This window comes from Arabidopsis thaliana, chromosome 2 (genome assembly GCF_000001735.4).
Source record: "Arabidopsis thaliana chromosome 2, partial sequence".
In the NCBI taxonomy this organism is placed as follows: domain Eukaryota; kingdom Viridiplantae; phylum Streptophyta; class Magnoliopsida; order Brassicales; family Brassicaceae; genus Arabidopsis; species Arabidopsis thaliana.
Window position 1 is genome coordinate 6,121,102 of NC_003071.7, and position 20,114 is coordinate 6,141,215.

A 20,114-nucleotide genomic window follows, 5' to 3' on the forward strand; every position below is an offset into this window, starting at 1 on the left:
TCTGATCAACCAACAAATCCCGTAACTTGACCACATGGTTAAACAAAAACGCTATTTAAAGAGATGGACTTTGCAAATTCATACTGAAAATTAGCACAAGGAAAGCCCTCTCGGGATCATAATCTTAAAGAAAAGGTTTAAAAGCCTCCTCAGGCAAAGTATTTGTTTAAAGCCTACTTAGGCAGATAAAGTAATTCAAAAAGAAAAACAACGATAATGAATTTCGAGTTTAAGGGACAATCCCCATTAAGTGGACACAGCCACTACGGGTTCTCGGGTATCTCGGGTTCGGTTTGAACTGACTCAGGATCTACGGCAGTTGTCTCAATCTCACTCGGCTCGTCAGTAGCGGGCTGCTCGCCAGGAATCGCGGAGTCTGAACCATCATCATCCTCGATAACCACTATCTCGAACTGCTGGGGGTTGAACGACGAGGAAGGAAGGGAAGCTAAACGATTTCGCTTCTCTTCCAGGACGGCTTTCAACTCGTCCCTCTCTCGTTCTGCGGAAAAATCATCTTCATGAGTTTGGTCCAAAAGGAGGAGATTACTCTCGTACTCATTGACGTCAGATTCCAGCTCCGCTCTAACCTTCTCAGTCTGGATGAAGACAATTGCCCCTTGGATCAATTCCATCCCACGACCTTTCACCTCTTTCCTGGCCTTTGACGTCGACTTCGCCAACTCAGCATCCCGATAGTTGGCCACCGCTTTGTACTTAAGCTGCAATTCGGATAGCTGGTTGGACAACTCGTAGGCACTGGATTCGCATTCCGAAAGTCTGTCCCGGGAAGTTGAAAGTTCTTCTTGGATCTTGTCGTACCTTTGGTACTGCTCCTGCAGCTCGCCGTTGGACTTCATGAGTTCGGTGGAGAGGTTGTCCAACTGATCCTCCAATTTCAGCCTGGCATCCTTTGAAGAGTGGAGATCGGACTCAAGGGATGAAGACTTATCCTTCCACGCCATAACATCTTTTTCCCTGTCAAGCAGTAGCCTTTCATAGTACTCAATCATGTCGTTGAGTTCACTGTTTGCCTGGATCAGATAATAACAAGAAGGGGTTAGCGACAGGGTAAAGAAGCAAAGATTAAAAGGTTTATTACGGTAAAAAGGAACTAACCCGAGATGAGTGATGGGCAGGGAGTAGGAATCGCTCGCGGATTGCAGGACGCCATCTATCGAAGGTTGGAAGGATGGTGTCTTTTCGGGTTCTCAAACATCGAAAGACGTTCCTCTCCGTTTCCATCGCTGTTTTAAAAAAAAGGGGTCAGACCGGTCGAAGGACGCTGAGTCAATAAGCAAAAATGGCAAAAAATATGATAAAAAAATATGAAGAAATTTCTAACCCGTGAGCGACTTGGTCTGAGGAACCAAAACAGCTTTAGTTCCGGCATCTCGGACCTCAGTTTCATCCCGCCGAGGGATAGCACTTCGCTCTGCCTTTTCCCCTCCTGATCCGGACGAGGGAGATACGGTGACTGGAGGAGGAGGACCCATAGATCGGGGTGGCGACGACGGTCGAGGAGAGCGGTCAGTTCGGGCCCTCGCCTTGTCTCTTTTGGGGGAGGAGCTGTTGCGAGATGGTCTATCTCTCTTCTTCCGAATCAGGTCGGCAATTGGCTCGCTGCTGAGTCCAGATCGGGAAGTGGGTCGAGGTGAGTCGCGGCAAGGTGATCGCTCCTTGTGGGATGATCGGCTGCTATGACCTTCATGGTGAGGAGTGGGTCTGTAAGCACCGGCAGACCTTACCCCTTCGGCACTGCCATCGTCGACTAACAGGGTTCTGCTGTATTCCTTCTTGTCGACTGTGGATTGGAGGAATGATTTGTTCATCTCGCAAGCCTCCACAATCGACTTGGACATTGTCTTGTGACGAGCTGTGATGGCTCGAGCGGAAGTCCCTTTAGGTAAAGGAGCTAGGGGGCAGAGGCAGCTGGAGGAGATGTCCAGGGGAGCTCATCCTAAGCTTGTGATTGGCTTCTATGAACCGGTCAAGAGTGAAGGAGTTCCAAAGGGTTTCCCCTTCGATGACAATCTTGAAGAATTCGCCGAACTCAGTAGTAGGAAGGGTAGGTGCAATAAAAGCTGCGAAGTGGAAAATAGAATTGGTCAGATAAGGCAGGAAGTAAAATGAAGCTCATATGCATGACCTAATAACTACCGGGCTTGGTGATCCACTTCGTGGAGAGCAAGTCTGGGACGTTCCCGATCGAGGCAGGGCTCTTTTAAACTAGGAACCACGGGTGATGCCAGTTCTCGTCTTTATTCGGAAGATGCGAGATGAGATTTCTATAGGCGTTCGGATAAGTCGAGAAGTACCCGACTTTCTTTGAAGAACTCCTCACACTGAGAAGTTCGTTCAGTTCGGGAACCCTGACGACGTATCCGGCCTCCGCCGCAATGGTGATAATTCCTAGAATAGTCCGGAGGAGGTTGGGGGTTAGCTGGGGTAAGGCGATTTCGAGGGCCGATAAGTAACGCACGAGGGCTTCGGGGAGAGGAAAAGTCAAGCCACACCCTTTGAAGTAAATCTCATACACGCAAAAGAACCCGGGTCGGTGCTCCTCCGGTGATTCGGTTGGCTCCGGCATCTGGAAATCCCTCATTACTTTGGCCGGAATCCGACACAGCTCTCCCAATCGATTAAGAGATTGGAGAGTGCATGTGGATTGATAGTGGGGACCGGCGATGTCGTTCGGCCGGGTGCAGAGGTCATTACTAGAGCCGACGTCGTCAAAAGAAGGGGATTCAGGTCTTAAAATTTCGGAATTCATTGTGTAGAGAGTAGAAAGATTGAAGGTTCAGGGAAAGAAGAGAACTTTGCTTTGAGAGAGAAGCGTCAAAAATAAAATGACAAGGAAAGAGTAAAGTAAATTTACCTACACGCGAGCCAGTGATGATAACGGAACCGTCTTGGGAGTCGTGGGGGAAGTGGAAGAGTTTCCCCGCGTTAATAGTAAATAAACAATATACGGTCATAATTGCGACAGGTGTCGCATCAGTAATTATGGAAAATTCCGAGATCAATGCAATCGCGTAATTTGGGCGGGAAATCAAAAGAATCATTTGGCGCAATCTTTGCCCTTATAGCATTAAAGCCTTCCAAACTGGAGTAACACTTCGAAAGACTTGGGGGGCTAATTGTTGGTGTCGGATCCCGCACCACGGGCTCGGATCCGGCCAAAGATTGCTACGTGGATAAAAGAGGCCCATAAGAGAGAGGGCTCATAAGCGTTCTCGAGGTGAAAATATGGATGGGGTGTTGACCTGCGAAGTGAATGCGGCGTCGAGGTCAAGACTACTCGGATTGAAGAGGCCAAATGGGCCGAAAGGTGAAGTCAAGAAGGCCCGGAGTGGATTCAAATTCAAACGTTAAAATAATTAATTCGAAGACTAGAAACGGATATGTTTAAGATAGAATGATTGTGATTAAATAAGAATTAAATGTATTCTTTGGATATATATTGAGAGTCAAAGGTCATGTAAGGACACACTCATATTTTGGTGCAAATTAGCTATACATTTTCTTTTACAATACTCATAGTTTTCTCTATAATCATTTACTTATTTTTTAGTATATTTGACCTCAAGAATAATCCTTCTCACTAAAAAAATAAATACTTGAGTGTGAATCCGACATCCACACCGTCTATCCTGAATGACACCTTCTAATAAGAAAGTCCACGCCAACACATTTAAAGAATGTAATGAGTTGACTGACGTGAATTCAGAGTTCTGTAGGATCAAAGCGGATGGACAAGGACGAGAAAGGCGTAGGACTATTGAGCGACCGTTCTAACGCAACTTTTGTTTAATGTGGTCTGTAGGATATATTCGAGACACGGTCAATGATAACAGGAGAGTTCCCGCGATTTTTAGAACTCTCCACCAGATTTGTTCTTTTGTTTGCTTGAGGACAAGCAAAGTCTAAGTCTGGGGGAGTTGATAACACGACTTTTTAGCCCGTTTTAGCTATTGTTTTCTTATGTTTCAAAGAGCATTTGGTGCCATTCTAGAGCCAATAAGAGGAGAAACACACATTCTAGATGCCAAGAAGGTTTTAAGAGTTTTGATGCTAAAAGTATCAAAAGACGATCATTCTAGTGCTTCGGAAGTTTAGCATCCGGCCAAGGTCTTCCCTATCCCGGCATGAGGATATCTCGGTGTCATTGGACAGCTAGAAGAGTCAAGATTCACGTCGAAGTCAAATCATAGCAATCCATGAAGCCGTTTAGAAGATATGACCCAAAGAGTAAAGACATGTCAAGAACTGGCTGTTTGGAAATAATAAGTCCAAAACACATCCGGCCGATGAGACTTGAACACGGGCAGCTCCTAGTAGCTCACCACCGCCCATTAGGTCACGCCCAAGTCCTTTCCTCTTTGCACTGCCGTCATTAGTCTCTTGCCTTGAAGCCCACTACTCGGCCCGATCACTTACTTATCCGGCGGAATGACGTTCTTACCCCTAAACCTAATTCTTGGCCCTCAAGTATAAATACTTGTTCTAAGCCCTAACCCTAGGCGTGCCTTCATCACCATCAAACCCTAGCTGTCGCCAAGAGCTGCCCACTTGCCGCCACACCTCTTTAAGCTTGAAGAACACCATCTCTCTCTTTCTCTTTCTCGTTTTCGTGTAAGACTCTTTAAGGTGGAGCTTTGCCTCTTGTATTCTACATTCAAAGAAGTAATCCCTAACCCGTTTTCTAGTTTTATTCATCTTTTAGTTATGGTTTACTCAACCCAACTTTTGATTAGCTTCTTTGCCATGAGCGAGTAGATCTCTAGTTGGGTTTGAGGGGGTTTTCAAAGGGGAATTCATGGGGACCAATAGATCGAAGATCTAGGTTGGTGGTTTCTATGGCTTTGTTTGACCGTTTACACTATTCCTTCTAGTTGAGTTTAATCTTAATGCTTGTATATCCAGAACGCCACCTAGTACTTGACCTTAGGTATTTCATTCTTTGGCAAAATCTCGTTTGAATGCTTGACCTAACTCAACTGAATAAAGAACTATAACCGTTGCACACCCGCCGAGTGATAGGGACTTATGGACTAGAATCGAATTTGAACTTAATGCTTTAATCTTGTATTTTGAAACCATGTTGGCACCTACTAGCCGATAGGGCAACTGAGTACGCAAGATATTAGTGATGATAGCCGGCTTTCACCTACTAACCGTTAGGGTTAGCTGGTCTTGATAGAGTTTCGTATGTCTGGGAAATTGGAAGTAAACAAACCTAGCCATGTTTTCACCTAGATTGAGATCTATACCTTATTTATTCAACCATGACATCCGGAGAAACCCTCGATGACCTAACGCTTCTCTCTTATTGCTTACCGTTTAGTTTAGTAACTTGTCTTTATTTGGTTACTCATATCATACAACAACCCCCTCTCTTTATTTTGGTTCTAGCTTCACTCTCTTCTTAAGGATTTCTCAGAACTACTTCTCTCCTTGTGGATTCGATCCTAAAATACTACTCCGATATATTGTGCACTTGCAGTAGTCGTGTGGTCTTTCAGGTAAAAGCCTGAGGCGAAATAAAACACGCATCAATTATGTCGGGTTTCAGGTATTAGGTGGATCAGATGGGAGCAGTAAATGCTTCCTAGAAAAACGTCTCATCATCCATGGTGGCGTATAAGCAGTCAACTCGTGAGGTCTTCCAAGCAAATGAGGAACATCACCAGGGTAGGGCTTAGGTATGGGTGGGATATTCCTTTTTCCAGCACAATCATCAAAAGAACGAACAAGCGCTCGACAAGAAACTCGTGGCTTGATAAACCGTAAAACAGCTATTGAAAATTTTGAAAGTCTTATTGATGAAATCAAGAGGTTTAGGTGGAGAACATGAGTACCTTGGCTGGTCAAGAGGTGGATGAAATAGTAGAGGTGCAGTAGTTATTGTGACAACTAATCCTAGACTTGTAGGAGTGATTCCAACTCGAAAATTAGCTCTTTTGGACAACCTTGTCTCTGCTTGTCCTTGGTGTCCATCAACTTAGGAGATGGTGTCGATCGACACTCATGCTGCAGCTTGTTTCTCGACAACTGTCTTGCAACTCTCTTCATGTGAATGCTCGCTTGGATCCAATACCTTCCCAGTCTCAACAACAGTGTTTATGGGTCTCTATAGAGAATGTCTAACCATCAATGGTGGGTGGCTTCCTCAGCTTGCCCATGTCAAAAGTCATAACCACATCACATACATTTAAAGTGATTCGACCTTTTCACATAAATATGAGCACTAGCAATAGATAAGAAAGATCTACCCAGTATAAGAGGATCTGGAGGTTCTTCTTCAAATTCCAAAACCATGAAGTCTGTAGGAATCAAGCATTCTCCAATTTTCACTGGAACATCTTCTAAGATACCTTCAGAAATTCCCTTGGATCGATCCGCTAAGAGATGAGTTTTATATTGATTGGCCTGAAATCTGTCATCCCAAATGTTAACAACAGAATGGGGCATCAAGTTGAAACAAGAGTCAAGATCACAAAGAGAACCAGGAAACCTTTCCGTAGATATAAAGCAATCGAGTACAAAGTTTCTTGGATCGGGTAGGTTCTCTAGGATTATTAGCGAACCGTTCTAGAACTCAAATCACTAACCTATAATCAACCAACTCTTGTCTATATTGATTAACTATGCTTAATAAACAGGAATCTCAACTCTCATCTGTAAATTCCTAAATACTAAACATGCATAATAATCAGGTTTGATAAGTTAACCTAAGTATCTAAAACAGATTTATATGTATCTAGATACTTAAGCCCATCTATGATAGTCCAGTAATAAACGGCCTCTCGGATTTTACTTATTAACCTATGATCAAATTCTAGTTAGTTACCCTAGAACTAACATTAGAAACAATTAAGATGAAGAACTCTAAAGATATCCTAAAAGGTTATCGATCTACTAATTCTTCTAAATCCCTAATGAGAAACCCTAAACCCAACAAGAGAACTACTCACACATGAAGATTGAAGCAAATAACATGATTGAATAATAAATCTTATAAGAAATTTAGAAGAGTTTATAGTTTAGAAAGATCTTCTAGAAAAAGAATTTCATAGGGTTTTGCTCCCAAGAACAAAGTAAAAAAGCGAGATTGCCCTCTCAAGCTTAGGTCTAAACAATGGCCTTAAAAATCTATATATAAGTTTCTAAAAACGTGTAGAGGCTTCTTTGAAAATAAGGAAAATGTATGAGACGAATCTACAAATCTTCAAAACTTCAAAGAGAGTCAAAATTGAATTTCCTTTAGATATTGGTGTTGACCGACTCCAGGGATAGTGTCGATCGACACCAACACCAATTTTGGTCTCTGAATTTCTTTTGCAGCATAAGGTCTCGATTTTGCTCCAGAATGCTCCATAATCTTCAAAGGTATCTTAAACGTGTAAAATCCTGAAAAGAACTAGAAAATACTCTAGAAATAACAAAAAGATTCTAAAAACTATACCAAGATCATACCTAAAATTGGTAAAATTGAGATATATCGATACGCAATAGTTTAAGTTTTACATCTTGCTTTAATAACAATATTAAGTTTTCATTTCATGGGTTCCAAACAGGTTATGAACCATCTGCTACATTACAAGCACTCCACCTGACTTTTACAAAAATATTTGTCATATTTTAGGGTTCTTTTATTAATATTTGAGGTTCTCTTGTTTTAATGCCTAAAATTATAACTATTTTAGAATAGGAATTTAATAAAAAAAAACCTCAACTTTGGCCAGATCCATTTTTAAACCCTGAACTATGTTTTTAGTAAAACAAACTCTGAATTAAAACCAGTTAATAAACTTAACCCCACAGTAATTAAACAACGAGACGTTTGTATTTAACGCCAAAACCACATGAAGTTTGCTTGCCATAGACCACACTAAACTCGTGTTCAGAAAAAACTCCAAATCGTAAAACCCTAATCTGTCATAAATCCAACGATGTTGAACGAGAAGTGAAAGTAGGCTTATAAGGCGATAGAGAAACAGTTTTAGTGTTAAATTTGAAGACGAACTCATCAAGTCACCGTAATGGAGTGAGGAATTCGGAGAGCAGAGGTCTACTTCATCTCGTTTGATTTTTCTAAGATGTTGAGGTAAGTCAAAAAAAAAATTTTTTTGTTTGTATTTCTACATTGACTTCGACACATATAGAATTTTCAAAAGCTTGGAGTAACTCTTATTTTTTTGTATGATGTGGAAAGCTTACTGAAAGAGACAAAAAAAAAAAAAAAAGATAACAAACCAAAAAACGAAGTCAAACAAAGGATTTACAATATTTTTTCCCCTTGTTCGAGTTCCATACATGTGCCACTTTCTTTTGCATATTACCACTAACGAGGAATTTAAAATACTTTTGGAAGTTATTCTCCACTTCACTAACAATACGATGTTTTTCCTTTGTATGCAGGACGACTTTTTTTCGATTACACGTTGGTGGGTATTGGGCATCTGATGGTTCATACAATGGTGGTGATATAAGGCGGTGTAGAGTGGACTTTGAAAATCCAAGTATATCAATGCTAATAAGTATTGTTCGGAATGAGGGTTTTGCAGAAAATATGAGTAAGTTTTCATATTTTCCTTCAGGATCTGAAGACCATAATCGAAAAGAATTGTGTGGTGATTATGATGTTGCAGAGATGATAAACAATACTTATGAGTTGGAAAGTATGAATCTATATGTTGTTAGGGTTGATGATCCTTATCTTGATGATGTTCTTGTTGGAGAAGAGGAAGAAGAAGAGGAACCCAAGAATGAAGATGAACCTATAGACTTGCTGTTTCAGGATGCTGTTTCTTGTACTTGTAGAGCATATGATGTGAGTGGCATTCCGTGCTGCCATATTATGTCTGCTATGTGGGAGGAATATAAAGAAACGAAGCTACCGGAAACTGTTGTGTCAGATTGGTATTCAATTGAGAAGTGGAAGCTATGTTACAGCTCTTTGTTTTTTCCTGTTAATGGGATGGAATTGTGGAAAACCCACATTGATGTTGTTGTTATGCCTCCTCCAGACAGAATCATGCCGGGAAGACCAAAGAACAATGACAGAATCCGTGATCCAACTGAAGATCGTCCACCTCAAAAAGTTCCTTCTACACGTGAAAAACTTCAAATGGTAAAATAGAGAACAATGAATTATGTTTCACAAGATCTTCCTTTTCAAATTATTTAATTTAATCTTTGCATATTTAGACTTGCAGCAACTGTCAACAAATCGGACACAACAAACGTTCATGCAAGCGTAAAGCAGTGCCAAAACCATCCAAGAAACCTCAAGGACGACCAAGGAAAAAACAGAAAACAATGGCTGAAGAGAACCCTATCACTCAGCCAATACAATCTTCTCTTCAAAGTTAATGCTTGACAAGTCTTTACTTCAGAATATCTTGTCCCTCTGAAACGATTGTTTTTTTTTGTGACAAATATTGTTGTGTTGCAACAGTTTCGATAGTTATGTTGGTTGGATTTATTTAAGCATGACTCTTTGGATTATTTTAAGTTGTTGTGTCTTTCTTTCAACTTCTAAAATCCAAACTAATTAAGCAATTCAAAATCATCTAGAACACTAAACGTTTTTTTGTAATAAATTCAAAACAGTTTTAAAGAACATCATGTGGTTTTTGCGCTAAATACAAATGTCTCGTTGTTGTTTTTTTTGGAAATTAATATCCCATTAATATTTAATTACTGTGGGGTTAAGTTTATTAACAGGTTTTAGTTCAGGGTTTGTTTTACTAAAAACATAGTTTAGGGTTTAAAAATGGATCTGGCCAAAGTTGAGGGTTTTTTTCATTTGCACTCCACCTGACTTTTACAAAAATATTTGTCATATTTTAGGGTTCTTTTATTAATATTTGAGGTTCTCTTGTTTTAATGCCTAAAATTATAACTATTTTAGAATATTCAACTAATACTTCATATGAACAAAATCCAATAGAACATATGTTTCAATTACTTTCATAAACTTTTGATAAATGTTAAGTTGTGGATACTTATCTTACCAGGCCACAAATATTGTATCGTTCCACCAATAATTAACTTATTTTGAATAGTAAAACAAAGTAGAAGAAAAAAAAAACTGAAAAAGACAATAAAAAGGAAAAAAAGAATGATATTGCTTGTAGTCTTTTTTCTCTCTTTCTCATAAGTGTTGTTCTTTATTTAAAATTTTGTGTTGTAAAAGATACAACTGTGAAAACTTTCACTTACATGTTTTAACAAACACATTAAACTTCTTACATCATTGGATTATCTAAACAATAAAACCATCCAAGTTGCCTAACCAGATAAATAACAAGTTCAGCTTATAAGTGGAGGTCCAACTTAAAGAAAACTCTATCCAAAAAACTTAATCCTTTTAGGAAGTAAGATAGTTTAAAGAATCCAACACAAGGTTGAGACACGTAGACATGTGAAGCAGATGTCGTCGCTAGTCATCACCGAGTTGGTAAGAAATTTGAGGGAACTCAAAAACCACCTACAAAGGAATCCGATGATTTTTAATTTGAGAATCCCACTAATCTTCATCATTGAATATGCAATTGGAAAAGATCTTCCCAAGACAATTGACTCTCAAAGGAGAGGAAAACTTTTTTTGTATGGCTTAAAGAGTTTTGAACTACATATAATTATCTTATAAAATAAAAACGAACAGATTACATAGACAGACAATAACAGGAAAAAAAGAATGACATGTCCACTGACAATTTTCATTTTTCTATCTGTCCAAGAAAAACAGCACAAACTATCGAAGTAAATTATAAGATAAAGGGGAGATTTGTCAAAATGGGCATATTTGGGAAGGGATCTTCGGATTTAGGCATTATGTGCAGTACTAATGTACAGTTGCCATATTTTCACCGATTTATGCCGAGATTACCCTTACTTCAATGGGCGTGAGTTTCACCGATTTATAACATTTGTTTGTCGATCAAAAGACATCAATAAAATACATAATGATTAGTCGAGAATAAAGTGAGAAGCTCTTCATTCTTCTTGATATGTTCATGTATGTCTCCCTGTGTTACCTGAACGTATTTTTAAAAGTAGCTTAAACAAAGGAGATTATAAGAGAAAGAAGCAGGAACGAAGTAAAACACCTCCCAGTAATGGTGAGATTAATGCATTGTCGTACCTTCAAAACAGTTAAGAGAGTTCAACATTTGTCATCACCTACACAACTTCATATATAATCAAGCATAAGGAGTAACACAGTAATATATAATCAAGCGTAAGGAGTAACATAGTAATATATAATCAAGCGTAAGGAGTAAGTTAAACTGAAATAAGGAACCCAAAACGATTAATATAAAATGAACCATTCGTTGAAAAACTAAACCCTAGTAGATTGTAGATGAGGAACCCAAATACAATGTTTAAACTAGCTTACGAGATGATAACACTAAACCCTAGTCAAGGACTAGTGAACCCAACTAGATTAATGTACAGTTTATCATCTATAAAGAGTTTATCATCAATCCCAAAATAGGTATGCAGGGAAAATAAGTTGATGAAACCTCATGAATTCAGAAACGTATACCCAAAATAGAAGTATGTAACGCATGGACTTTTGTGTCAAAAACTAAACCCTAAAGCCAAGACAGATGACTAAACCCAAGAGAAAATGCATACAACGAGGCTTTTGTGTCAAAACTAAACCCTAAAAGCCAAAGCACATGACTAAACCCAAGGGAAAAAGTTTTTATGAATGGTTTCGTGTTCAAAACCTTAGTAGATTGTAGATAAGGAACCCAAACACAATGTTTAAACTAGCTTACGAGATGATAACACTAAACCCTAGTCAAGGACTAGTGAACCCAACTAGATTAATGTAAAGTGTATCATCTATAAAGAGTTTATCATCAATCCTCTTATCCTCCTAGACTTGCTCCACCTCTTGACACGACAAGTTCTGATTCTGCAAGGAACAAATCAGGTCATGTATTCACTATCACAAAGGAAGCAGACATACATAATCACTAATAAAACACTTGTGAATTACAATGCAATGAAATCTTTAGAAAAATACAATAAAACAACAAATGTAAATTGCAGTTAATGATAATAGTTGTGCTGATTTTATGTTAACCTTCAAATGGTTATGGATTGAGAGCTTAGCACACTCGCATGATACATCAAACATTGTATTCACTTTCATAGAGAAAACAAAAGGAGATTTCAGCTTAGTATGTGAGATTCTTATGATGAAACAAAGAAGTACGACGCCCTAACGATTTAAACAGTGCTCTACATTAAAACTAACACTAGCTATAGAAAGTAAAGGAACAAACCTCATCTCTCTGAGGTTTGATAAGCCCAAAACTCTGTGAATTATGTATTAAACTCATTACTCATCATCCTCATCTTCTACAACTTCAATCTCCAAATTAGAGCCATAAACTTAGAAAAAAACAAACGAACAAAAATTAGAAAAGAAGACACATATCATAAAGAAGGCTTAAATCACACATCTCAAATCTAAGCAAAATATGTAAGTAACACACACATGAAATTAGTACTTGCAACATTTCACAGGCCTAAGAACTAGTCACAATCAATAAAAACAACATAATTTCCCTTTTAGCCACCAATTCTAGCAAAACCCAGAAAATTTTCAAATGTCCAATACTTTAGCAAATTGACTACAATTTTGAATAGAAGCTTAAAGAGATTCACCTGATTTTGGAGACAAAATAGAATACGGTGATCATCTAGAACGAAAGGAGTGTGGGAGCAAAGGATGTCGATGGCGGTCTCAATGTCACCAGATTAAACTTGAATACACTTTTGCTGACGTGGCTAGGGCGACTCTGAAAGCGATTTAGGGTTGTGCTGCCGTGTGTCCCAAGACGCTGGTTCTGGCGGATCCGCCGCCGTTCTCCCCCGTCATGTCACCGTCGGTGGTGGAGGAGGTCACTCTGTCAAGCCCCCGAGATTCCCCATCTGCTGCTCCGAAGCCATCATACTCTTCAATTGTTCAAAACAAGCCTTCTCTCACGAAGCATGATTTCTCTGTCACCATGGTTGACGGAGATCCGATAGTTCAGATTCCTGATGAAATTTTCGAAGATTCAGCTCCACTTTGGGACGATTTGCTCATAGGCAGATTCCCACAAACCGCACCTCACGTTGCCAAAGTTCATGTTATCGTGAACAAGATTTGGCCGCTTGGTGACAAAACAGTGAAGATCGATGCTCATGTGGTTGATCCAAAAACAATTAAGTTTCGTATCCGAGATAGTGCTGTCAGATCTAGGGTTCTTCGTCGAGGTATGTGGAACATAGCTGATATGCCAATGATAGTATCCAAGTGGTCTCCAGTGATTGAAGACACTCAACCAGAAATCACATCAATGCCCATGTGGATTACCATCAAAAATGTTCCACAAACAATGTTCACTTGGAAGGGGTTAAGCTTTCTTGCAAGTCCAATGGGGGAACCAAAGCGTTTGCACCCGGATACAATGCTCTGCAACAGTTTTGAAGAAGCAAAAATATTTGTGGAGGCAGATTTATCAAAGGAGCTGCCAAAACAATTTCGATTTAAGTTCTACTAATGGTGTTGATGCAATGGTTGAATACAAATTCCCTTGGCTCCCACCCAGATGCTCATCTTGCTGCAAATGGGGACATTTGCAAGAGGTTTGATTGACATCACGTTCGCTACGACGACATTCTAAACCAGTTGAGCCGGAAACAGAGGTGGTAACAGAGGTTATTCCCAGTCAGCAGGATTTGCAGAAGGATCCTTTGTTGGTTTCAAATCTGCTGGTTAATCAGAGGGAAGTCGAGACTAATGGAACTGAGAAAAACAGTGAAGCTGAGACTACAGAACTTAAGGAAAACGAGAACGTCATAGCTGTGATTGAAAAAGAACAGGATGACGGTACGTGGCATTCTGTCTCACCTACAAAGGGACATCAACGTCCGAAACTTCAGCACGTACATGAGAACCAAAATCACGTTTCTCCATCTAGATATACAGTTCTAGCTATGGAAGACGATACAGATGAATTAGAGAATCAAGAGGAAGGTGAGATTGTTTCTAAGCAATCAACTGAACTCTTGGTAACTTCAGAGCTAGTCAATACTCAGGAGACTCGTCCTTCTTTTCCTCGAGCGTCCAAAACAATGCATAAGGTTGTTAAAGGATCCGTCAATCAAAACACAAAGGGAAACCAGAGTGTTTCAGGTCGCCGGGTCACCTAAAGGAGATAATCATATGTCGGGTTTCTTCTGGAATGTCCGTGGTCTAAATAAATCTTCAAAACATTCCATTGTCCGCAAGTGGTTATCTCAAAGTTCTATGCAGTTTGGTTGTCTTCTAGAAACGCGAGTTAATGAGGGAAGATCGCCAAACATAATTTCGTCTATTTTTAAGGATTGGTCAATTCTGACTAATTATGAATCTCATCGTCTAGGCCGCATTTGGGTAGTGTGGAGTGCAAATGTTCGCATAACTCCTGTATTCAAAAGTAGTCAAATGATTACCTGCTCAGTTTTATTGGAGGGAAAGGAGGAAGAGTTTTTCTGTTCTTTTATCTATGCTTCAAACTTTGTGGAGGAGAGGAAAATTTTGTGGGAAGACATTAGGAATCACCATGATTCACCACTGTTTCGCAATAAACCGTGGATGCTTTGCGGTGATTTTAACGAGATTCTCGATGGTTCAGAGCATTCAAACTATGATACCTCACCTTTCACTCCTCTCGGGATGAGAGATTTCCAGGAGGTTGTAAGATATAGCTCTCTCACAGATCTTGGATATCATGGTCCTCGCTTTACCTGGTGTAATAAGCGAGAGAACGGGTTGATATGCAAAAAACTTGATAAAGTTCTTGTTAATGACTCGTGGTGTATTACTTTCCCGCACTCATATAGTGTTTTTGAGGCTGGTGGTTGTTCCGATCATACAAGAGGAAGGATAATGCTAGAGGCTGCAGCGATAGGGGGTCGAAGGCCGTTTAAATTTGTAAATGTCTTGACGAGTATACCTCAGAAACCGAGCTTGAGAGCACTGGGGAAAGAGAAGCTAGGAGATTTGCCAAAACGTACTCGAGAGGCTCACGAGTTACTTTGTGCAAAGCAAACCAACACACTTGCTAACCCGTCACAGCAAATGATCGCAGAGGAGCTGCATGCTTATACAGCTTGGTAGCATTTAGCAGATCTGGAAGAAGGCTATATGAAACAAAAATCGAAACTTCACTGGATGAAAGTTGGTGACAGAAATAACTCCTACTTTCATAAAGCAGCGCAAGTTAGAAGAATGCAGAACTCAATCAGGGAGATACAGGGACCGAATGGTGTTGTGCTGCAAACAAGTGAGGAAATTAAAGGTGAGGCTGAGCGTTTTTTTCAGGAGTTTCTCAATCATCAACCAAGTGATTTTCAGGGAATGACAGTTGAAGAGTTGCAAAACTTGATGTCCTTTAGATGCTCTGCAACAGATCAGGATATGTTGACTAGAGAGGTAACATCCGAAGAAATTCAAAAAGTCTTGTTTGCGATGCCAAGTAACAAGTCTCCGGGTCCCGACGGTTACACAAGTGAGTTCTTTAAAGCGACTTGGTCAATCACTGGTCAAGACTTCATCGCTGCAATCAAATCTTTTTTCATCTAAGATTTCCTTCCTAAAGGGCTCAATGCAACAATCCTAGCGCTCATACCGAAAAAAGATGAAGCTACCTTGATGCGAGATTACCGTCCCATTTCATGTTGTAACGTGATTTACAAGGTAATCTCTAAAATTATAGCTAATCGTCTTAAAGTCATGCTGCCAACCTTTATCCTCCAAAATCAATCTGCATTTGTTAGAGAAAGGCTCTTGATGGAAAATGTTCTTTTGGCTACGGAGTTAGTCAAGGACTACCACAAAGATTCAATCTCTCCTCGTTGTGCGATGAAAATCGATATATCGAAAGCATTTGATTCTGTACAATGGCAATTCCTGTTGAACACTTTAGAAGCTCTTAAATTCCCGGAAAAATTTCGCCATTGGATAAAACTCTGTATCTCGACAGCCACTTTCTCTGTCCAAGTTAACAGCGAGCAGGCGGGTTTCTTTGGTAGTAAGAGAGGCCTGAGACAAGGTTGTGCTCTCTCTCCATACTTGTTTGTTATATGCATGAATGTTCTGTCTCATATGATTGATGTAGCTGCAGTTCACCGAAACATTGGCTATCACCCTAAATGCAAGAAACTCAGCCTAACGCACTTATGTTTTGCGGATGACTTAATGGTGTTCATTGATGGGCAGCAGAGATCAGTTGAAGGAGTTATCAATATTTTCAAGGATTTTGCGGGTAAATCAGGGCTGCACATAAGTTTGGAGAAATCGACCCTTTATCTTGCTGAAGTTTCGGAGCTAAATAGAAATAATATTCTCTCCGCTTTTCCGTTCGCTAGTGGTCAGTTACCGGTTCGTTATTTGGGATTTCCTCTTCTAACGAAACAGATGACTACTGCGGACTATTCGCCTCTTCTTGACAAAGTGAGATCAAAGATAAGCTCTTGGACAGCTCGCTCCCTCTCCTATGCGGGACGTCTAGCTCTTATCAATTCCGTGATTGTAAGTTTATCAAATTTTTGGATGTCTGCATATAGGCTGCCAGCAGGATGTATAAAAGAGATTGAGAAGCTATGTTCTGCTTTCTTGTGGTCTGGACCGGAGCTTAACCCCAAGAAAGCAAAAATAACATGGACTTCGCTATGTAAACTGAAACAAGAAGGAGGATTGGGTATCAAATCTCTCTTGGAAGCAAATAAAGTTAGTTGTTTGAAGCTGATTTGGAGACTCGTTTCTCGGCAGTCTTCTTTGTGGGTTAATTGGGTTTGGACTTACATTATTCGGAAAGGCTCATTCTGGTCCGCAAATGATCGTTCTAGTCTGGGGTCTTGGATGTGGAAGAAGTTGCTTAATTACAGAGATGTGGCTAAATCTATGTGTAAGGTTGAGATAAAAAGTGGCAGCTCTACTTCGTTCTGGTATGATAATTGGTCACAGCTACGGCAACTGGTTGATGTTACAAATGCTCGTAGAACAATAGACATGGGGATACCGTTAGCAGCTACTGTCGCGACTGTTTTGGCTTCTCACAGGACCAAACAGCATCGTACTGCAATCTACAACAAGATAGAGGCAGAGATTCAGAGTATTCTTCAACGAGAGAGATCAGAGGCACCATACATTTTTCTGTGGCGATCCTCAGGTGATAATTTCAGACAAAGTTTCATAACAAAAGTCACTTGGCACAACATCCGGGATATTCACACGCATAGGCAATGGTATAAGGGTGTTTGGTTCTCATACAACACACCCAAATACTCTTTCCTGCTGTGGCTTGCGATCCATGATAGATAATCCATGGGTGATCGGATCAAAAAGTGGAATTCCGGACAACAAGTCAATTACGTTCTCTGCGGCAACGTCGAAGAATCAAGAAATCACTTATTCTTCTCTTGCCATTACACCACTGCAATTTGGGATAATCTAACAAGGCGTCTCCTATCTCATGAGTACTCAACTGACTGGGACCGCCTATTAGCTCTACTCTGCAGCTCCACAATGTCAAAGGACTCTCTCTTTCTGTTTCGCTACGTCTTCCAAGCATCTCTCTATCACGTCTGGCGAGAAAGAAATGCACGACGTCACGGAGAAGCACATTCCACCACCACTAGACTCATCAAACTCATCGACAAAACCGTGCGAAATAGAATCAGCTCTATAAACGACGTTGGTGACCATAGCTACGACAACTGCCTTAGGTTATGGCTCTCAACGCGTCTCCACCCATGATCTACTTCCCTCAGCTTCAATTTTTTTTTCAGACCTTCTCTACACCTCTAGCTATTTTCACTCTAAAATTTCTGAGAAAACAGATGCATCTTTTGTAATAACGTTTTTTGTTTGAATATAAATTTTACATTCTTTCAAAAAAAAAAAAAAATGTCACCAGATTCAATCGAGTTTCGGATCCGGCGAATGATCAATCTGGAGTGATAAGAAGAAGAGGAAATAGAAGGACATGAAGAAGGAGATAATGGAGATGAAAATAAATTGGCAGCAACGGGGGATGATGAGAACATCAAGCGCTTCCAAATCAATTTTGTGGAAAACATCGTTGTATTCTCTTCCTCGATCTTCTCTTATCGGCGACGAGAATCGGCCGGTGATCTAAGAGTGTGGGATCAATCTCTATGTCTTGTGGCTTTGTGGGTCAATTTTGTTTCGCGAGTAGAGAAAGAAGTTGCAAAAGGAGAAGAAGAATGACGTCAATGGTCTAAGGCTAGAAGCGTCTTGTTACATAGGGAGAGTGCCTAAATCCGAAAGGCATATGCGAAAGTACCTAAATCCGAACATCATTCTAAGACAAATGCCTTATTTTTAAGAGAATATTACACTCTAAGGCACTTTTTAAAAAACATTTCCGTGATTAGACACTTTCTAAAGAGAAGGCACTTTGAATGAATAATTTGACCCATTTACCCTTTAACCAGATATCGTTCTATCTCTCTTTCTCCTATCCTTTCTCTCTCTTTCTCTTACTTTCTCCAAAAATAAACAAAAATCAAGCCAAAAAATATATTTCTTCCTTTTTCTTTCTTCCCTCTTCAACAAATCATCCGCTTTTATGAGAAAGAGAGATTGAGATTCAGCTTTTTAAATTTTCCGCGTCTGCTTTGATCTGATTTGAAGGAGAATTTTTTCAGACCATCAATTTGAGAATCTGCCCTATCTGGCTGATTTAGTTACATGACTCGTTGAATGCTTGAATTGGATTTGCGGTTTGATTTTCGTTTTATGTTTTTGATGTTTGTTGCAAAATTAATCTGATTACTTGCTCTTTGATTTCTTTGTCTTGCTTCTCCAATTTCATATTCGAGATTATTCTCTTGAATTGGAGACTAAAGCCTTGTAGTGGACTTCGAATCGTTTGATAGCAATGGTCGAATCACTAATTAATGGAACTCGTTGCTTAGTTCATGTTCTGTAAATTTGATTCATGATTATATTTGGGTTGTATCTTTTCCGAAAGTCTGGTTATCTTATGTGTTCATCATAAAAGGTTTTTAAGTTTTTTGATGGTTGATTCACTTATGGAAGAACCTTGTTGCTAGTGAAATTGATGGAGGTATTAGCTTAGATCTGAGACTAATTTTCATTCACAAATGTTAGATTGATTTCAACGTTTGTGTTTAAGATATAAATGTTAAAAAATTTGGTGCAAAATCGAGAAGATCATCTTAACTGAGTTAAATGAACAGACCTTTGTAGACAACGATTTCTGGACACGTTCTTCTTTACCTTTTTTATCTCAAAATCCAATCGAGAAGATCATCTTAAGAGAGTTAAATGAATATACCTATGTGGACAACGACTTCTGGACACGTTTTTCCCTTGAATTTTTAATCATTTATGCTATATTTTGAGATGTTTTGTATATAAAATCAAACTTGGACTTGTATTTTAAATTTTCAAAATCCAATTAAGAAGATCATCTTAACAGAGTTAAATGAACAGACTTCTGTGGACAACGGCTTCTGGACACGTTTTTCCCTTGAATTTTTGATCATTTATGTTATATTTTGAGATGTTTTGTATACAAAATCAAACTTGGACTTGTATTTTAAAACTTTAAAATCCAATTGAGAAGATCATCTTAACAGAGTTAAATGAACAGACCTCTGTGGACAACGATTTCTGGACACGTTATTCTTTACCTTTTTATCTCAAAATTCAATCGAGAAGATCATCTTAACAGAGTTAAATGAACATACCTATGTGGACAACGATTTCTGGACACGTTCTTCCCTTGAATTTATGATCATTTATATTATATTTTGAGATGTTTTGTATATAAAATCAAACTTGGACTTGTATTTTAAAATTTTAAAATCCAATCGAGAAGATCGTCTTAACAAAGTTAAATGAACAAACCTCTCTGGACAGCGATTTCTAGACACGTTCTTCTTTACATTTTTATCTCAGTTTACTTGAACTTGTCTCTAATTTTTTTGCTGTCAAATTCTATGGCTTTTGAAAAGGAATGGCCCTGTTTTTTTTGTAATCACTGCGTCAGCCATCGGCAACT

The 20,114-nt window shown here is 39.4% G+C and overlaps 2 long non-coding RNA genes and 4 pseudogenes across 6 annotated transcripts; 3 read left to right on the top strand and 3 right to left on the bottom strand.

Moving 5' to 3' along the window:
• Positions 1 to 270: 270 nt before the first annotated feature.
• On the bottom strand, positions 271 to 3,228 carry AT2G14410 (annotated as a pseudogene). The gene has a single exon.
• A 2,343-nt stretch (positions 3,229 to 5,571) lies between these two features.
• On the bottom strand, positions 5,572 to 6,591 carry AT2G14415 (annotated as a pseudogene; the record flags this gene model as incomplete). Its single annotated transcript has 1 exon — positions 5,572 to 6,591.
• A 1,984-nt stretch (positions 6,592 to 8,575) lies between these two features.
• On the top strand, positions 8,576 to 9,378 carry AT2G14420 (annotated as a pseudogene; the record flags this gene model as incomplete). Its single annotated transcript has 1 exon — positions 8,576 to 9,378.
• A 1,401-nt stretch (positions 9,379 to 10,779) lies between these two features.
• Positions 10,780 to 11,168, top strand: AT2G06135. Its single transcript, NR_140126.1, has one exon. It is a non-coding gene; the product is annotated as an other RNA (long non-coding RNA).
• AT2G06115 lies at positions 10,780 to 11,235 on the bottom strand. Its single transcript, NR_140125.1, has 2 exons — positions 11,156 to 11,235; positions 10,780 to 11,046 (listed from the first exon to the last, which is right to left on the bottom strand). It is a non-coding gene; the product is annotated as an other RNA (long non-coding RNA).
• A 1,673-nt stretch (positions 11,236 to 12,908) lies between these two features.
• On the top strand, positions 12,909 to 18,020 carry AT2G14430 (annotated as a pseudogene; the record flags this gene model as incomplete). The annotated part of the gene is made up of 1 exon: positions 12,909 to 18,020.
• Positions 18,021 to 20,114: the final 2,094 nt, after the last annotated feature.